This window comes from Leptodactylus fuscus, chromosome 3 (genome assembly GCF_031893055.1).
Source record: "Leptodactylus fuscus isolate aLepFus1 chromosome 3, aLepFus1.hap2, whole genome shotgun sequence".
Taxonomy (NCBI): Eukaryota; Metazoa; Chordata; class Amphibia; order Anura; family Leptodactylidae; genus Leptodactylus; species Leptodactylus fuscus.
In genome coordinates this window covers 158,884,937-158,905,988 of record NC_134267.1, presented here as the reverse complement: position 1 = coordinate 158,905,988, position 21,052 = coordinate 158,884,937, and the positions used below count along the sequence as shown (strand labels likewise).

The 21,052-nt window shown below is 40.1% G+C and overlaps 1 protein-coding gene across 1 annotated transcript in view; it reads left to right on the top strand.

Annotated features, from left to right (window-relative positions):
- The window catches only part of KCNMB2 (potassium calcium-activated channel subfamily M regulatory beta subunit 2), a 387,128-nt gene that overhangs the window by 162,356 nt on the left and 203,720 nt on the right, over positions 1-21,052 (top strand). The window contains exon 2 of the mRNA XM_075268666.1: positions 10,868-11,043. The gene's annotated coding sequence lies outside the window, so the exon portion shown is untranslated. The remainder of the gene's footprint in view (positions 1-10,867; positions 11,044-21,052) is intronic.

The window sequence follows — 21,052 nt, the reverse complement described above, 5'->3', positions numbered from 1 at the left end:
TAACTGAACATTGATCCATCTCAAGATGTCGTAACACTTGTAGTTATTCAATGGCATCTTCTCTGTTTATTTTCAGGGAATAACATGTCCTGTTATATGAAGGACAAACAGGTGCATGGTTTGTTACAGATACAGTTCAGTGATCTAAAACCTTTTGTTACTGAAGTTAACAGTTAATATTTCTATTGAATGACTGAGTGGAGATGACAAAAACTGTAAAGAATTGATCAACAATATAGATGAGAATATTGTAAAAATTTTCATTGTACAGAAAGCAAGCTTTATTTTCTGAAGCTGTAATACTTCTTTAAGTTCCTGCTGGTATATAAAGTACGTAAAGCCATTCCTTTTTCACTTATATATTCTAGGATTGTAACGCGCGTAGCTTTCTTTGTAAGTGTATTAAGGAACACAAGCATTCACTTGCCAGTAATTATATCCCTTAGTAGACATATTATTTTCTGGTTTAGTTTACCTTGCAACATTGCTTCCCTAGAATTTTCCCTGCTGTTTTATGTACTGACAAGATTCAGTCTTGTAGAATACATAATCAGTGAACCTGACCTGCCACAGCTATTTTAGCTTTCAGGAAACCTTTGTTTGATCTTGTCCTTCTCATCTTGTACTGAAAAGCTGGCACAATCGGCTTTCTGTGGTTAAAAAAGAAACACAGATAATAATATCTCCTGTGTAAATGGAGCTTTAGGATGCCCAAATGTCTTCTGCCACAAATGCAATATAATGACTATTTATTTATCTGTAGGCTAGAAATGGCACATAGACAAAGTCATTATATCTACATTAGTGTACATGTATGTCTAATTCTTATCATGTGCAGATGTTTCCTCTTTACCTTGGCTCAAGATATCCAAAGATGTGTGGAGTGAGATGACCAGCTTCTATTTAAACAAAAAAATAAATAAATAAATTTGCCATACTCCATCTGCAATGTCTATCTGTGTGCCTATGTCCAGCCACAGTGATTTTGCTGTGAACTGCGGCCTGTCATTGGTTTTGCTACCATGTTCTGATATGTACGGAATTGGTTTTGTACAGTAAATCCTTAATGGACTTCAATGTAAGGTAACGTAGACATATCTGTATGTATATAATGGCATACCCTGGTTCTAGCATAAGAAGAACAATGTTTATGCTAGAAGATTTGTTTCAGGTTTATGTGGTTCAGTCCAAAGTTTTGCTTTGGGTTGGATAAATTCAGTATGGACCAGATCTTATATTGGCTTAAAGGGGCTGTATCATTGGGAAAAGTCATTTTTAACTAAGCACATACTTTTATAGCCTTCAAAAAGGATATTCCACACATAACCTTTGTATGTAAAACGCCTTTGTAGTTTTTGAATGAGTCCATTTTTTATTCACATGCTAATTGGCCTCCACCGTGCACCCCGGAAGTGTCTGTGAGCACAGTCTACTATTATCTGCTATTGTGTGAGAACAGAGAGATGAGTCATCATCAGCAGCAGCCACTCTGCTGTCACACACAGAGAATAGCATAAGGTGAACACAGACACTTTCAGAGTGCACGGTGGAGGCTAATTAGAATAGAAATTAAAAATGGGCTCATTCAAAAACTACTGAGGCAATTAGGCTATTCCACACATACCTTTTGTATGCTAATTGCGTCAGTAGTTTTTGAATGAGCCCATTTTTATTCATATTCTAAATAGCCTCCACCGTGCACTCCGAAAGTGTCTGTGTTCCCCCTATATTATTCTATGTGTGTGAGAGCAGAGAGGCTGTTGCTGCTGCTGACTCATCTCTCTGTTCTCACACAATAGCAGAGAATAGTAGATGGTGCTCATAGACACTTCTGGGGTGCACGATAGAGGCCAATTGGCATGTGAATAAAAACGGGCTCGTTCAATAACTACTAAGGTGATTTACATATAAAAGTTATGAATGGAATAGCCTTTCCAAAGGCCATACAAGTATGTGCTTAGTTAAAAATGACTTTACCCAATGATACAGCCCCTTTAAAACATACTGTTACTGACACTGACACAGTTAGGGCTTCTATCTTGCCCATTTCTAGCTTTCTAAGGCAAATACAGCTGAAGTTATGTCAAAGTGACAATGACATGTATGTCTATGGGAAAATGAATGGTAAGCAGAGGATACAAACTGCTTGTCTAGCCGTACACTTTTATTGATTTTATTCATTTTAACATTTAAAATGTTCCAAAAATTCGATTTTTTTTTTCTTCTGAAATCTGCGATTGGGCATTAGTGGTCATATTGGTCACGCCAGTGTGATAACGTATAATGATGCCGGCATAACCCTCGGAGCTGCTGAGGCCCAATCGCAGGTCTCATCAGTCTCTGTTGTCATTCATTGGGTCAATAAAAGGGCAGTATACTATGTGTGGGCCAGTAAAGTGGGAAGTTACTGTGTGGAGGCCAGTAGAAGAGGCAGTAAACCTTATGGGGGCAATAAGGAGGCAATATATAGTGTGATGTTTCAGGGGGGCTTTATACTGTGTGGGGCCAGAAAAAGGAAAGGTTATATCATGTGGGGGTAGTAAAGGGAGCATTATACCATGTAGGGAGCAGTAAATGGGGTGTTATACTGTGTGGGTACTGATAAAGTGGGCTTTATATTGTATGGAACCCAGGAAAGTGGTGTTATACTGTGTGGAGACCAGGAAAAGGGGCACTATACCATGTAAGGCCAGAGGGACAGCTTTCCTGCTGTCTCATCAATACATTCCCTTATGTATGGTTGATGTTGGCATGGAGGAGAAGGTGAAAAAGTTGGTGATGTAGAAGATAATGATGATCATGTGGCTTAATGATCTTTAGGTATGGATGGGGCCTGCCTACAAGAAAGGGGAGAAGGAGTAGGTCTAGCTAACTTCCCCTGCCAGTGCCACTGCCATGTCTATTTTGCCAAATAAGCTGGTGATGCCTTTTCATGTGAGTATGGAGACGTGGTACCTAAATTTGTTCCTGCATAGATGCGGCTAAATTTCTGCTTGCAGATTGTGCACATTGCCATGCATTTGTCATTTGACAATGTATAAAAAAATTCCCACATAGGAGATGACTGCGTGTTGCTGCTTTACCAATGCCTGTAGTGCTGGAAATGTGTCTGCCAATGCCACCACCATAACCACCCCCTGAGATTCCCTTGTGTCTGTCTCAGGTAGGGTTTTGGATTTGGAGATTACGCATAGGCTGGAATCATTACTGTCAACATTACAACCATCCTCTTCCACTGATGTCACCTTGTTACCCCAACTTGGATGGTAGGTCCTATCCACAAAAGAATCATCAGCAATGTCATTGTCTTCCCTGTTTTTATTTTCTGACTCCACATGATCATGGGATTCTTGAAGGAGACATGGTTGACAGCTCAAAAAGGACCTGCATTTAATTATGATTAATAACATAAGAGGATGAGGAATACACAGAAGCCTGATTCAAGATCACATTGCTCTTAAATGCAATATTTTCCTGTTACTGAGATGAATGAGCTAAGTAATCAAAATCTTCATTCTCAGGAATTACTACATTTCTGTGGCTACTGACAGTTTTATCAAAACCAGAAGTAATGCTGCTGTTCCCTCCCACATTTTCATTGTTAGTACTTGCAGTTGTGAATATCATGACAGTAGCAAAAGTATTTTTCCTCCACCTCCTTTAACTTATCCCGATTTTTTTTTTCAGTCATTTTACTTAACTGCTTATATAATAGTGTATGGCAATAATTATGACACTGAAAAAAACTACTTCAAGAAAATTATCAAAGCACTGAAGGGGTAACTTTGTCAGTGAGTAGTAGACGAGAACACACTGCATGATAATAGAGGAGGTTTTTTTTGTTACCATTACAGAAAAACTGCTATTGCACCCCCAAAAAAACCTACTTTGTGAGTCAGCTTGTTTTCACTTTGTTTATTTTTGCCATAACAGTGCTATTTCTGTATTGGCTAACTGAAAACACTATTGCCATAAAAAGCCCTTAAAGAAGATTATGTACTATAGCATCTACAACACACTGTGTGAATCAACTTGATTTTTGTTTTGCCTTTCTGTGAATAATAGCGCTTTTTCTATATTGATTAACAAAAACACTATTGCCAAAAAACCTTAACAAAAGGAGATTCTGCACTAAAACGAATGACTTTGTCAGTAAAAACAATTGAAGACACTGTTAGGGAATTACTCATTAAGCAATTTTCCAAAAGCTGCTACTGGATCTTGAGAAGAAGGGAAAAGACTGAGCCACTGAGCCCTAATGCTAAGCCCACCTCATATCCCTACTTTCTTGCCACGACTACCCTAGCGGCAGTGGACAACTGGATGATGGTACCTTCCTATGACAAGTGCAACACAGAATGCAGATAAGACAAACAACAAGAACGAGAGGTCAAACTAGCCAAAGGGTCAGAACCAGATGGACAAAAGTCAGAATTCAGAAGAATAGTCAAGAGATCAAAGCAAAAGTTCAGAATACAGAATATCAGAGAAAAGTAACATGCTAGCATGCTCTAAAGAGGATAATAGCAAGCACCCATGTGTGGACTAATAGCCTGTATATGGGAAGCCTGGACACGAGCCTCACATGATTGGAAGGTAATATGCCAATGAAAGAGTAACTGTTAGTGAATAGAGGGAGCTCTGAGTACTGGCTGGACTAATACACTGAAACAAACTCTCAGTTGTGCTAAAACAGAACAGAAAAAGAGGCCCAGGAGCAGGGGGTCATAAGTGGACACACCTTCTACACTGTACCATGCGGCCAGTGGATGGTGCAGAAGTCTGAACGTACAAGAATGTTACAGATACTTAACGGTCAGATTACAGAACAGAAAACCAGCAGAACAGCTAAACTGACCCTGGCAAAAAAAATGTTTTTTTGCAAAATAAGATTCACAAAATGAGATTAATGGCAATGAAAAGGTGAATTTCCAGTGTATGTGTAACTCAGTGAAAACTGGATTCACCATTTTACCCCCCCCCCCCCCCCCCCGCTATTATATTTCTGCCTATCTGGTAAAATTGATTGATTTTCCTACTATCAATAGCTGCAGTTGCTTTGATTCATGTAGTGATGATAACACATCTGTTCCTGAGAGAGCATTGCATTCTATATGTGACATCCGCATTGTAAAATCTTCACCTACCATTCATGATTGCCTGAGAATCTGTGAAGTGACACCAGAAGACCACAATACACAGACCATGCAATCCTCCTGCTCCTTCTCTTAACTGAGTATCAAATGTCATAGTGGCCATTTTAGTTTAACCAAGATAAATCATAAAGGTTTCAGTATCATTAAAGAAATCTAAATTTTTGGAGAATTCGGGTCAAAACCAGTTTTTTTTTCAATTGATTGACTCGACTCTAGTCTATCAATGGCTCATTGAAACTTAATGTTAATGTCTATAAAAAATATTGTCTGGTTTAAAAAATAAAATAAAAAAAAACATTTTTAAAGACACCATTTAGTGTTATAAAAAGTAGATTTCCCTGGTTAGGTTACAAATAATGCCTTTCAGCCTGTTGGACCTAACAAGTCTGTGCATTGATTTTATTGGACATTGTGTAATGCTTCCTATCACCTTTGGTGGCACTGCAGGGTAATGAAACAGTTTCTTCAAGGCTTCTACAATACTTGCAGCACATCACTGAGTTAGTTGAAATAAATGGAATGGAACTGCACTATAGACTACAGTAATGGACAACAGTTTCTGGTGTAAAAAAAAAAAAAAAAAAAAAAAAAAAAGACCATTTTTTAATAATCTAATACAACCCTTTTAATTTTCAATATGCATTCTGTAATCTATATAGAGCATATTGCACAAAGCAGTTTTTGCAAAGTACCTATATAGCTCTTATTACCAAATCTTCCTCCCACAAGAAAGAATGTGTTTTCTAATCTCTGTTAAAGGGAAATTAAAATGGAAATAGATCCTATTGTTAACACTGCATTTTCTGAGCAGATCTAATTTTCTGAATTAAAAGATGATATCCTATATTAACGAGCTATATTGTAACATGTAACATGTTATGAAAGCTATACTGTTATTCCAGGTTCACGACTTGCATGAAAATAGAACCATTAACAATCGTCTATAGGAATATTTGTTTTCTTATTTAATCCTATAAATTTACATGAATAAAGCTCGTTCATGGAATATTTCAGTGATGTATTCATTGTAATATAACATATTTTAATGACCATATATAAAAACCATGTAGAACCATGTAAAGGCAAACCAGGTGTCCCCTAAAACTTGGTTATGAGTTTTCTACAAGCAGTGTCGGACCAGTAGAATTAATCATGGAGAACCACTATACAGCTAAATACAAATATTGCCTGTCTCCTATTTACAAATTCCTAAAACTTTACTGTCACAATTTGGTTTATTTTTACTGACTCAGGTGTGCCTTGGATTATGCCCACTCAGATCTGTTAGCAAGACGATTGGTAATGGCAGCCCCATGGTGGTCAGTCTGCTTCTGTGCCTAGATGCCAGGCACCCAGTGCAAAAAAAAAAAATAAAAAAAAATAAAAAATATATATATATATATATATATATATATATATATATATAACTGGTGTCTTCATCCAGTATGTTAACCAGATGGTGACCACCTTTGACTATATATCCAGGTAGTTGGCATCTCTCTCTGAAAGCATGCAACTCTACATTCTTGCAGAAAGGCAGTTAAGGTTCCTGCGGGGGCATGTTGGTTTAAGGGTTGGAGTGTCTATTACAGAGGAGAAGGCAGAGAATGTCAGCCGGTTGTGACCAGAGAGCGTGGACAAAGCATTAGAGAGGCTGCATAGAGAGCAGATGCAGGTGAACATGAGGTCCAGCATGTGCTCCTTTATGTGGGTGGCAGAGGAGGGCCATTGAGAGAGACCAAAGGAGCAGTGAGTGACAGGAGACTGGAAGTGGAGGGGTGGTTTGTGTTAATGGGGATGTTGAAATCACCCATGATGATGGTGGGAGGTGTCTGTGCATAGGAGGTGCACAAAACAAAGTAAAATAAAAAATACAATTGGTATTGTTATATCCTATCTCTGTACCCTGTACATTACCCTGTCCCTGGCAACACGACTCTGTCACCTAAATAAAAATGACCTCAACTGAGGGAAAACTATTTTAGAACATTTTTAGTAGCACGTTGTTATTTAAAAGAAAGTGAAACATTTGAAAAACACACATTGCTCCCTATGTAACACAGAAAAAAGTTGAAAAAATATTTAAATAATCAGAATGTTACAGCCCTTCAAATCGCATGTAACAAAAAACAAAAAAAATATGTATGGTCGTGAACAAGGGAAAATGGCCCAGCCCTTAAATGGTTAAATATTCTACCCACTTTATCATATGGGAGTATACGTGTACTGTGCCATGCATCACTATTGCAGAGGTTGGGGGGCTAGACACCTACTAGGGATTCCCCTGCTCCCTTGTGGGCCATTCTACAAGACAGAAACAGTAAGGGTCCATTCACAATGAGTTTTTTGGCGCTGATTTTTGCTGCTGGATCCACATCAGAATCCACATGGAAAAAAAAGCCTCTCATTGACTTCAATGGATTCCTTTTTCCGCTAGCAGAAAAAGGAACCCATTGAAGTCAATGAAAGGCTTTTTTTTCCACATGGATTCTGATGTGGATTCATCGTCAAAATCAGTGCCAAAAAAATCATTGTGAATGAACCCTAAAGGTATTTGCTCTGCTATGCATAGCATGGTGGCAAGCACCGCAGTCATAAATTCTGGACTGAGAAACATGAAATGCTCACTTATTTCTCACACCAAGATTCTTTAAGGCTGATGCCCAGGGGTGAACCTACCCCTTTTGCCGCCCGAGGCGAACTACAGAAAGCCGCCCCCCCCCTCGGAGGAGGGGGAGGAGCGAAGGGGAGTGGCCAAGCAAAGGGGTGTGGTGCAGCAAAGGGGCGGGGCTTAGTGCCATTCGCAGGCAGAGAGTAGGCCCGGAGACTGCCTGCTCTCTGCCTGAGCGTGAGGGGAGGCTGCTGGAGCAGCGCTGCTCCAGTGGCCTCCCCAAACCACCGCTCGATGCTAAGCTAGTCCAGGACAGCTTGTCCTGGACTGGCTTAGGTAATAAAAAATGCCGCCCTCCCTGGGGTCCTGACATAGCGCCGCCTGAAGCGCTCGCTTCAGGTCGCCTCATGGGAGGTGCGGCGCTGCTGATGCCCCACGATGCAGAAATGCAGCTTTTTTTTGTTGCAGATTTTGCTGCAGTTTTATCAGTCAAAGCCAAGAATGGCTACAAAAGGAATGGGAAATATATGGAGAGCTTCTTAGACTTCTCTTTCTCCTAAATCCACTCCTGGCCCTGGCTCAAATAAATGTAGCAAAATCTGCCACAAAAAAAAAGCAGAATTTCCGCAACATGGAGCCTCAACCTAAATTTGGTAAAAAATGTATATACATGTAATAAATGTATATTCTGTTTCTACTACACTTAAATTCATTTTCCAAGGTTCTAAAAGTAAGGCTTATAAGAAGATCTGCTAATATAATAAAACACTTCCCTGTAGGGTTACATGCCAGTCATTTTAATGAATAGCTGACTATATTTTATTGTGCAGTACACAGACAAGCCACGTTCACCACAGTGAATCTCCGCTCTGTCTTTTTTTGTGTGGGGAAGGGGTGGTGGTGATCCAATCAAGGGTCTATAAATGTTATGGTGAGGGCTGTCCCAATTATAATAACATCTTAGCTATAAAAAAAAAAATGGACATAGCAATGGAGATATAGCAAGTACACGGTTCAGAGGTTTACATTAAATATCCCATTAAAAATTCACTGTTAGTCACCACCTCAGCTATCCATACAATACGAGTAAATTGTAAAGATTGAAAGGAAAACCTTAGTTAATTTTTACCTTTACCAGGATGTCTAATGCCCTCTGTTATCTCTGGACACCCTAACTATAAGGCTGAGTTCACACATGTTTTTTTGGGCTCGGACTTTGACGCGGAATCCACCTCCAGAATCTGGCTCAAAAAACAGCCTCCCATTGACTTCAATAGGATCTGTTCACTTCTTTTTTCCGCTAGTGGTTTTGTGCTGCTCACGGAAACAAGAAGCAACCTGCCCTTTCTTGCCACGGATTACGCAGTGGAATCTGCCGAAGAGTCCGCGGCATGAACACTCCCTCCCGACTAGGACCATTCATTTGGGCCTAATCTGGAGTGGAATGACATGAATGGATGCTGATGCAGTGCACTGCATCAGCATCCAGTCGCGGCTAGCCATTTTTTGGACCGGATTCTGAGGCCAAAAAAACTATTAACCAAAACATAAACTACTGACACTTCTATTTTTAAAAGCATTCTTACTTTACAAGGTTTCCTACAACTGCATAAAACTTTTTTACAGTACTGTACATATATATGTGTGCGAGCGCGTGTGTATTTGTGTTCACCTTCACTCATGTGTGATGTGAGTGGCAGTCCACAGTCTCCAACTGTCAGATTTCTGTATGTGGCAAATGTAAACTAAAGTGAACTTGCCCTTTAAGCACTGCAGTGTCATGTCCACATACCCTGCCCCTCACTAGAATGCCTCCATGAATATGCTATTATTTGAGAGGTCGAAGGTGACACGCAGAATTCCGTCCCCTGCTGTCTTCTTTCCCACTTGCTTCATGAGACAGCAGTCACCAGAATAGTCTTTGAAGGAGAGACAGCCTAGAACCTGGGACAAAACCCTTTATTACTGTTTGTGCCTAAGTTTCCTGTATGTATGCTCTATAGCTACATAGTGCTAATGCTGCAGAGGTAAAAGACATAAGATAAAAGCTTGCGTCTCCGTTTGTCCACATCATTTTCTCTAGAAATAAGACTTATAGCATGCATTATATAGACACAGCATAACAAGTGAGAAATGAATGATGGGTTTCAGGAGAAAATGCTGTTTAGTCAAACACTATGTCACGCTGTGTGTTCCAGAACATGTATGTGTGAGTCTCCTTTCTGTACACAGTACATAACACCCACATGTAGACAAGATACCAATCCACCTCTGTACATAGTTCATATTCTGATTCGTTTCTCGACAGACTCTTTTACCTTTAAATTGAGAGGCTTTGATATAATAGGAGTCATCAGAGAGGAACAGCTAGTTACCAAGGAGACTCCCTGATGAATCAGAGACGGACTGGTACCAGAGCTACACATTCTCCATCTCCCTAATTCAAAGGAGCTCACATTTTCTACACCGGATAAGACTGTTTCAGGCATCCATAGAGCATGGCTTTCTGCTGACAAATACGACTCTAACCTTATTCGTGTCTGGAAGGCTTGTTTGTTTCTTTTGTGGGAGAGGGACAGCAAGAAGAAACCTTGTTTCTCTGTGAGGAAAGAAGAAAGAGATTGTAGCAATGAGAGATTTCCTTGGATCGAACTTGGCTGTGCGAGAACAAATACAATCCAAGGACATAATAGTCTAGCTGGAGCACACATAGGTGGAAAATGAGATTATTGATGTTGAACATAGATATGAACAATATGATGCAGGGGCTAGGACGGGTGTGAAATGTCTCCTTTTCTCTTTGCTGCAGTGTATGGGATTTTTGTTTAAGTCAAGGATCTCCTGAATACATCAGATTTCCCTATGGCTCCCTGGACTAGGTCTCCACTGGTTAACCTAAGTCCTGCGTTTTCCAGGCACTTAATTGTTTGCTAGGACCTCTGGAGAAAGACGTGTTTTTTCATTACTTCATGTCATATATTTGCATTTAGAATTTGGAGTGTGCTCCTTTAACTATGTTGTATCTGTGAAGTGACACGGTGACAGTGCGAAGGACATCAATATTGTATATCCTCTGATGACGCTCACATTTTTCTGACAGGATACAAAAGTTACTTACCCAACACAAAACTACTGTAAGTCTTCTTCGGATGAGGGGAATTATTCTTTCCATGGAGCAGATTTACAAGGCAGCCTACAAAAGAGATTCAAAGATCAGTGACTATAGAAGCAAAGAAGCTTTCAAACATGCGGAGATCAGGGCATTGTAAAATAAAGGTAGGCTGTGCATTTCTTTACTAACTGGTTATTGCTTATTATTTGTGGCTATTGAGTTAGGTATCGTGTATGATGTGTAAAATGACCACTAGCTCTTTAGGAATGCATTAGGATATTGAGATTTCTAGTAATATTTTTATTACATATGTTATGCATTTGCTAATATAATGTTAAGATAAAACAAACTGGCCTGTATAACAGCTGCCTGGTACTCGGTGCTATTTTACTTTCCATCCTAGGAAGTTATATTGCATTATTTGTATACTATGCCAATAACAATAGGTCAGCTTGTACAACAAAGTCATTGTGTTACTCAGCATAGTAGGAGTAGACTTCTGCAGTGTCTCTCCATGTTCACACTCTGATTTTGCTTGCTACATGTAACTTACTAGAAACATGACAGCTAGCCGTACAACTTAATAAAACAGGAATGAGGCCAAGACAATGATTGTTCTTTTCAATGGTGTAAATGAAGGCGAAGCTTGTGTCTAGAACTAATGAATGCAGCAGCCTGGGCTGCAATAGAGCAAAGTCTCAGAAACTGTGGCCCAAGACTATAGTCTGGAGTTGTCATTGTGCAGTCCCATTGTCCAATGTCCACCATCTTATATTCAACATAAAATACATATATGAATTCTAGGTTTTTGGATTTAGATGTAAATGCGGGTTATGCTATATATATATATATATATATATATATATATATATATATATATATATATAAAACTACATTATTCTTATATCTAAGTTCAGAAAGCCATATGTCAATTTTTTTCTAAACTGCGCTTTCTGAAACATATGTTGTGCTCTCATTTTACAATCTATGGTGCATTATAACTTGGCCCCAAGAGCTAACGTCAGGGCTCACTGCATATAGGAAGGATTTGTTTATATAGTTACTCATTATCCAAGGCTGTCTATACTGATGCATTGTGCATAGAAAGCAATGTGGGGACAAATATGCCGCAATTTTAATTAAACTAGTCACTGCATACACTATGTATTGCCTAAATAAGGGGATACCAGTGTATGTCAGTTAGCTGTAGTTACTACAAAGTTTAGGATGCATTTGATGCTATTATTAATGTAATAAAGATAGAATATGCTCAGTAACTACATGCACATAAATCCTGCCCCAGAGTAGTCAACAAATCCATTCCATCGAGCACACAGATCCCAGCACTGATAGAAAACGACAGCAGCTGTGATGTATCTAGGCAAATGGGTATTGGATATATTATTCTGATATTGTATGTTATCTAAATTCATATAGGGGATGATTTCTGTTAACATCCTTATTGATTGCAATTACATATTATTTTTTAGACATCTGTTCACAGAAGATGGGCATTTAACAACATTTATGGCATATCCAATGAATATGCCATAAATGTCTGATAGATGCCAGCTCCACCTCTGGGACTCTCATCTATCTTTTAAACAACCCTCACAGCCCTATGTCATGGTTTTCCATAATCTCTGTAGAAATGAGGTTAAGGAAGCAGGGCACCTTGGAGAATTTGTTGGTTTGTTTTTACAGAAACTACCACTTAAAGTATGAATTTTAAACTTAGCTAGAATTGGGGGTCCAGAATAGGATTTTTGTTGGAGGGGGGGGGGGGTCCATTTTAGAGATGGTATCCTATCATATCAGAAATGTATAGTTTATCTTGTGGATATGCCATAAATGTCATTTGTGGATCACTTTAGAGTCATATGGATCTGTTATGAATTAAACAAAAAAGTCTCAATAGAAACCTTGATGTTAGTGGCTGAAGAAAGATGTGTGAACTATGCAAAAAGGACAAGATTAAAGGAGTTGTCCAGGAAAACTAGTTTTCTGCTAGCAGAGATAGGTGAAAAATAAAAATAAAATGGAGGCCACACGGTGGCTCAGTGGTTAGCACTACATTCTTGTAGCGCTGGAGTCCTGGTGTTCAAATCCTGCCAAGGGCAAAAAAACATCTGTAAGGGGTTTGTATGTTCTCCCTGTGTTTGCATGGATTTCCATCCCATAATCCAAAAAAAAAGACATACTGATAGGGAAAAATGTACATTGTGAGCTCTATGTGGGGCTCACAATCTACATTTAAAAAAAAAATAATAATAAAATAAAATACATACTCAACTGTCACAGCTCTCTGTCCCCCACTGCTGATCGCCCTATTGGTGCCCTGAGGCTCGTTCCAGCAGAATTTCTTGTTGCGTGTGATAGACCTCAGCAGCCTAAGGAAAGGCTACAGATGTGTCACCTATGCCCCATGCCACAGAGGACATGCGGCAAGAATTTCCATTGGAACAAGCCCTCAGGAGCAGCTGGACCAGACCACGGTGGAAGATACTGGAGCACCAGGGAGAGGCGAGTGTGTTTGTTTTTTGTTTTTGTTTTTCCACCTTCCCTGGCATCCATGCAGAAAACGTTGCTTCCTGGACGACCCCCTTTAAGGCCACTTTCACATAGTATTATGTTGGTCAGTATTTTGCATGGATTTGTAAGCCAAAGCCAGAACAAAGTCCAAAACATGAAAGAGGTGCAAATATTTCCATTAAACTTTTCCTGTAGGCTCAACTTTGATTTGCAAATATTGATGTAAAATACTACTATGTGAAAGTGGCCTAAGACATATTTATCATTATTATTATTACCTTGAGTAAGGAAATCCTGAAATCTGTTTAAGAATATACCCACTTGAGGTGTAGTTGGTGGGTGGGTTCGCAGTAGGACTTGCACCTTGCTGCTGAGATGTATAGTATGAGTATAGTTGAGATGTTACTAGATCTTGTCCACATGGTGCAACCATCACAGTTCATATCAGTGTATGCTGCATTTTCCGCCTGACTTTCAACTTTTGCATTGCATTTTTTTTTAGAGTACTACCAACATACATTACCACTAAGGCCTCATTCACAAGTCTGCATCATGTGAAGTCCACGCTTATCACTTACCCTGGCCTGCTCATTTTCAGATGGTGTGCAGCCTGTGATTGATCTGATTTTCACACCTGTGAATATCAGATCATTTTTTTTAGTTAATTTTATATATTTTGTATGTCTATGGATCTGTTCATTTTTTCACAGACCCATAGACTTTCATTGACATGACACATCCATGAAAAAAACAGCAAAAAAAAAAAAAAAAAAAGCACTGATGTCTTCATAAACATTTTGACATGAATTGGTATGTACAAAAACTGTGAGTACCATACGTAAATGAAATGTGGATGTGTGAATAAGGCCTAATTGCTGTACTGCAGCTTTACTAGCACCATGACACCAGGACAAGTACAGGTGCAAGATGACAACTAGTGCTAATCCACATGTGGTACCCACTGAGAATGTGTACTAGCACTCTACCAAACTTTTTCAATATTGAGCATTAAATAAAGTGGTAGTGAGGAGAAAGCTAATTGGCATATTAAGCTGGGGCGCCAAATGGCGTAAACACCACATTTTACAGTCACAGCAAAGTGGATTTGACTCTAGTGAATCCCATCCCAACTTTGCGGGAAAATAAATTCAGCTGACATGCTATGATTTCCAAAACTGTTGCAGTTTTGGAAATCGCAACATGTCAATTATATCAAAAGAAATGCTGGCAGTTTCCCTATTAATATAATTGAAGCAGAAAGTCTGCAAAGGAAACCTCTGCAAACTTTCTGTGAAAAGCGCTGCGGGAACATGCATTACTGCCGCGGTTTTTCCCTGCTGAGCTTTTTTTGACGCTAGTTGTTTTGTGGGGCTTTAGCCCTAATGGGGTTTTCCAGGAGTTTACCGTATTTTTCAGACTATAAGACGCACCTAGGTTTTAGAGGAGGAAAATAGGGGAAAAAAAATTTTGAAGCAAAAAAATGGTAAAATATTTAATATATGGGAGTTGTAGTTTTGCCACATTGACAGGTGACCCTGCAGCTGTACGGGGACGCATAGAGTGTTTGTTTGTTTTTTGCAGGGCCAGATGTACTTTTTAGTTCTACCATTCTGGGGAATGTCTATTGCTTAGATCACCTTTTATTTAAATCAGAGGCAAAACGGTGAAAAAAAACGGCAGTTTGAAAAATATCAGTAGACCAGGCATTTTCGGACACAGGGATTCCTAATGTGTATGTGTTTCACAGTAATTTTCTACAGGGGCCACACGGTGGCTCAGTGGTTAGCACTGCAGCCTTGCAGCACTGGAGTCCTGGTGTTCAAATCCCACCAAAGGCAAAAAACATCTGCAAGGAGTTTGTATGTTCTCCCTGTGTTTGCATGGATTTCCATCCCATATTCCAAAAAAAGACATACTGATAGGGAAAAAATGTACATTGTGAGCTCCATGTGGGGCTCACAATCTACATTTAAAACAAAAATAAAAAAAAAAATTCTACTTTTATATGTATTCTAGGGAAAGGAGGTGATTTAGAAGTTGTATTTATTTTTTTTAAAGCTTTTTTTTCCTACTATTTTATTTCCCCTTCCCCCTGGGTGGCTTGAACCTGCAATCATTTGATTGCAAGTCCCATAGATGGCAATAGAAGTGTATTGCCGTCTATGGGAGATTCTCTACATTACTATTACGGCCATTACGGTCATAGACCAACTGCAATAGTAATATAGCAGTGACAGGCCTGGGAGCATTCAGTTGGCTCCCGGCTGTCACCTGAACAGGTTGACTCCTGCGACCTCGCCGCGCAGGAGCCATCCTGCGACTTTAAAGGTATGGGGCCGGTAGGGACCGGCCTCAGGGGGTATTCTACACCTTGGGGGGAGGGGGGGTTAAGTTTTAATGCCCGCAATTAGAATGCATTCTAATTGCGGGCATTAGCTTTGGGCCTCCGCGTATAGCAGATACCCGGTTGCTATGGTGACCACTCTGCAGCACAGCGGCCACCATTATTCTTACAGACCCGGCATCCCGGCAATAGAACGGCGGATGCCGGGAAGGGGGTTTTAGACGCCGGCACAAGTGCCGAGGCCTGCAGCATTGCCATGCTCCTGTCACTGCAGGCCCCGGAACCTGTGCCGGTATCTAAAACTCCCTTCCCGGCATCCACCGTTCTATTGCCGGGTCCACATTCGGACTATAAGACGCACCCTCATTTTCCCCCCAGATTTGGGGGGGGGGGGAAGTGTGTCTTATAGTCTGAAAAATACAGTACTATTGATGATCTGTCCTTAGTGGGGATTCATGACTCTGCACTCTCACAATGAGACGTTTAATGAGTCTGCAGTGTTCAGACGGGGACTATGTTCTCTTTGCTGCTGACGCTGGGTTCACACCTGCGTTCAGGGTCTCCGTTCTATGGTTTCCATCTTCTGCATGCCAGAAGACGGAAACCATAGACCGGGTCCGGCTGTGAGCAGCGGTGAGCGTTTTAGGCTCTCTGCCGCGAAACCGGATTTTTTTTATCCGGACACAGAGTACTGCATGTCCAACTCTGTGTCCGGATTATAAAACCCGGTTTCGCGGCGGAGAGCGCAAAACGCTCACCGCCGCTCACGGCCGGACAGCTTTCTCACCCATTCAAATGAATGAGTGAGAGAGACTCCTGCAGGTTTTCGTCTCCTGCCTCTGTTTTAGGCAGGAAACGGAAACCTCAAGTACGGAGTGCCGGCGCAGATGTGAACGAGCCCTTAGCAAGTACAGCGCTATACGTTATAATATGGCTGTGCTTGGTTTTGCAGCTGATTCACTTGAATAGGACCGAACTGTTGAAACGCCAAATGACGAATATAACATCAGAGACCTAGTACAAGATTTTACCCAAATGCTATGGTGTTAACAGCTGATCAACAGGGATCAATCTGTGTGACAAGTTATAACGTATGGAAGCTGGGGAATAGCAAGTGCATTGAGTTTTATAAAAGTCTGTTCTAATAGATATATAGATAGATATAGATATATATTTTAGATGAACCCTGTAACAACTGTAATAAGCATATATCATAGATACAATGAAATCCATATTTGTATCTAGTACTAGTATTTGTCCCTGCAATGTTATTAATATATCTTTCCTATATTCCGTCACTAGAGGCCTTTCCATGGTCCATTGTTTGGCATCAGTGTCTAAAGGCAGGCTGCTCTTCAAGCACACTTTTCATTAATAAGAGCTCAGCAGTGCATTTGGTGTGAAACATATGGCGATTCCTACAGGGCTACTTTTTCTAAGCACATCAAAGTTAAGGCTTCCAGTGACAATCCAAATACTAGCACAGGCTTTTTAATGTGAAAATACTAATTGTACCCGAAAGATAAGTAAGCTAACAGTGACACATATATTTCTAATGGATTGGAAGAAGACTTATAAATGCTGAACTTTAAACCAAATAAAGAGGAACAAGTTTTATTCACAGGACTAACACATTATTTCTGGAGGCAGAGATGTAAATTCATGAAAACAAATGTCAGCGCTTACACATTGGTGTCATTTATTCTACTAAGAACATCTTAGAACATCCCATTCTTACGTCTTATCTATGAATGACTGAATCAAGAACCATAATTTAACATTATTCCAACTTCTCTGTAGTAGATATGGTTCACCATCTTGTTTTCTATGGCCGTAATATCGCTTCTCCTCATCTGCTCTCTGTCCATGTTCCTATGGGCTCTGTCTCTGTATTATGTATATTGTATTATGTATCTAAAGCCTGTTTATTCAGAATTAATGATGCTCTAAAAAGTAATGATATACAATATACTAGAAAAGGTTGCATTAAGGAGCTGAGATAGACTTTCTGTCTTCCTATAAAGTTATCCTTTTCTTGGTGTTCAGGTAAAGCCCATGTGTATTACACATACCACCCCCCATCTCAGATTTGTGCCCATAGATACTTATAATCATCTTGGTATAATTATTGTTCATGTCCCCTCTCCCATCATCCAGTTTACATTATTGTCAGCCCTTGTGTAGATGAAGGGATGTGGTGCCAACATACCATGACTTTATATCTGCATAAAAGTTGCGTGTGATTTGTTGTTTGACACTGGTCATGGCAGTGATCCAAAATGATTGCTCTAAAGTGAGATGGTTCAGGTGATTATTTCAATGTGCCCGGTGTCTGTGACCTGGTAAACTATAGGTCATTCTCCACAGTCCTAGAGTATTTTGTATCTAAATGGAGAAAGAGTGAAGTCATGAGTAGATGTGCTAAAGTGTAAATGTCCATAGCAACACGATGGACGTCATGGCTGTACCATTTGGATGTGCAAAAATTTAGCAACACAAAAGTGAAAGAAACACATAGGGTGATCAGGTTAACATTTATGGATGGCAGTAAAGAGGTATCAGCAGATGCATAACTAAAAGCTCATAGTCCTAGTGCAAAAACTCGGCTTGGGCACCCTACACAACTTCTTATGACCAATATCTCACCAGGACTTTTTAGGAGGAATACGTAAATCTGTCTCCCAAGATGTAAACAGGGAGACAGTGCCTCTGTTATGCTGCCGTTATCCCCATAATCTGGTTTCTCATCCTCTCACTTCTACCAAATCAATTCTCTCTAGGCTGCGCTGATGAAGTCCAACCAGACAGAAACGGTGCCGTCCGTAGCTGAGAAATTGATTTGTTTATAACCCCGCATTATGCAGTAAAGACTTCTGGGAAGTCGGGCATGATGTTCAGGGTGCTTGCTATAGAGGGCAGCATAACAGAGGCACTGTCTCCCTGTTTACATCTTGGGAGACAGATTTGCATATTCTTCCATGTTCCCTTGCAGTGGAGCAACTATGGCTGTATAAGTCTCCACACACCTGAAAAGATGGTCTCTCCCTAAGGATGGACGTTATCCCCATAATCAGGACTTTTTAGCTATATTTATGCTTCCCTTTCCTACTCTATCTGGGTTCGTGACCACATTTGTTCAAATCAGGTCTCTGCACACAAGCTTCTCATCATTTTAATCGCCCTGTCAGCGACTGGATACAGGAATATTTTGCCTTTTCTGCCACAGCCTCCAACCACAGAATCCCTCCTTGGCTGCTGATACTTTTAACATTAAAGGTTAATCTTGTCCTTTCTGACAGTGAAAATATGTGCATCATTTTCCGTATAGGTATAATAGGGGCAGAGTCTGAAGAGCAAAATTGTGCAAACTTCCTGTGAAAAACTCTGCAGAAAAAAACATTGTTTCCACTGCAGTCTTTTCTGAAGGGCTTTATGGCTGCAGCTAGCTTGCTAAGTGAGGCTGTAGCCTTAGGCCACACGGGACGACCTGCAGCTATAAAGAGCTGCGGAAAAACCGCGACAGGAATGCATCGTGGTTCTTTGCGGAGTTGTCTGCTGCGGACTTTCTTTTACAATTATATCTATGAGGAAGCCACTGGCATTTCTGTAGATATAATTGTCATGCTGCGATTTCCAAAACTGTGCCGGTTTGGGAAATCGTAGCATGTCCGCGCTGCGGTTTTTACCGCAGCGTGGGCATGGGATTCGCAAGATTCCCATCCACTTTGCAGTTTCCGGCCCATCTGACCCCAGCCTAAGGGACAGTTCACACGGAGTTAACGCGCTCGCATTCTGGCACGTATACACGTGTCAGAATGTGAGCGCTCAAAACAGATCACATTCATTTCAATGGGTCCCGTAACGACCCATTGAAATGAATGTGATCTGTTTTGAGCGCTCACATTCTGACACGTGTATACGTGCCAGAATGCGAGCGCGTTAACTCCGTGTGAACTGGCCCTAAAAGTGTTTTCTGAGCTTATAAATTGATTAAATATCCTTAGAATAGATCAGCGGGGGACTGACACCCAGCATCCCCACTGATCAGCTATTTGAAACCACAGAATTCAGGTGAGCACTGCTGCCTCTTCGCAGAACCCAAAGCACAGGACCATACATTGAACTGTGCTTGGTGTCACATCTCAGTCCCATTCATTTGATTGGACCTGAGTTGAGAATAGGCCAGGTGAATACTGAACAATGGAGCACCGCTATGGCTTCAGACAGATTTTCGTTCTTTTTTTATTATTATTCTTTTTGCTCACTAGACTAGACACGTGTAACACAGTCACAATATCACATTGAAATGTTCCATAAAATCAAGTAATGGAAATTTTAAGCATTTCGGTATCATACTGAGGATCATTAACTCTGTTCCCTTCCTATTACATATTGATCCCTGATGGGCCCTACACTTGTACTTAACACTGTACGACAAGTTGTCTAAAGCAGAGATGTTTCTCAAAAGTAGCAATCGTCAATCATTTTGACATGCTATGTGATTTCGATAGCTTCATTTAGCTTGCACAGAACGTACAATTTATCCTGTATTATTCCGTCTAGTATTTTAGTGCCTGAAGCAGAGTAATATGCATTTATTTACTCAGTGCTGGACTTTATAATTAAATAATCAAGGCTAAGAGAGAGAAATAAACAATGATGATAAAAATATACAGCAAATACTTCCTGCTATGATAATTATGGCAGATTGTAAAAAGCTAGTTACAAAATAAAGAGAAAAAAGGCAAAAAAACCATCACCATCTGTGATATTCTTACAGAGAGAATGGCTAAATTCCTCATTTTCAATGTATTCCTGCCCGGGTAGCTATTATCATTTTGGAATTAATTCAGCAAGTGGTAAAGTTGGCTTGTAGAGCACAGAACTTGATGCAGCACTATATACTGTTATTATGTGTACATCACTATAAGCAGTCACTTGATCCATAGAAATATGATTTATGGATTACATTTTTTATGAATTTGTTTTCCAAAGGATATGTCATTACATATAATAATGTATTCTCTGATATTCTCAAAGCGGAAGCACATTCGGTACCAGTTCCATCAATCTGATTTTAATTATTTTTGTCTCGATGTAATTTTGCTAGAAAGCTCCCAGGACAGTTTCTACCAGTAGGTCCTGGCACTGTTGAAGGAACACTGTACCACTGTACCTAGAAATGAATGCTAAAAGTAATTAAGATATATAATTGTCCCCTCTGCTGGATTTTCTGAATTATCCATATGCAGTCTTGCAGAAATCCTGCAGAGTGGTTTATCCCAGTGGCGTAACTA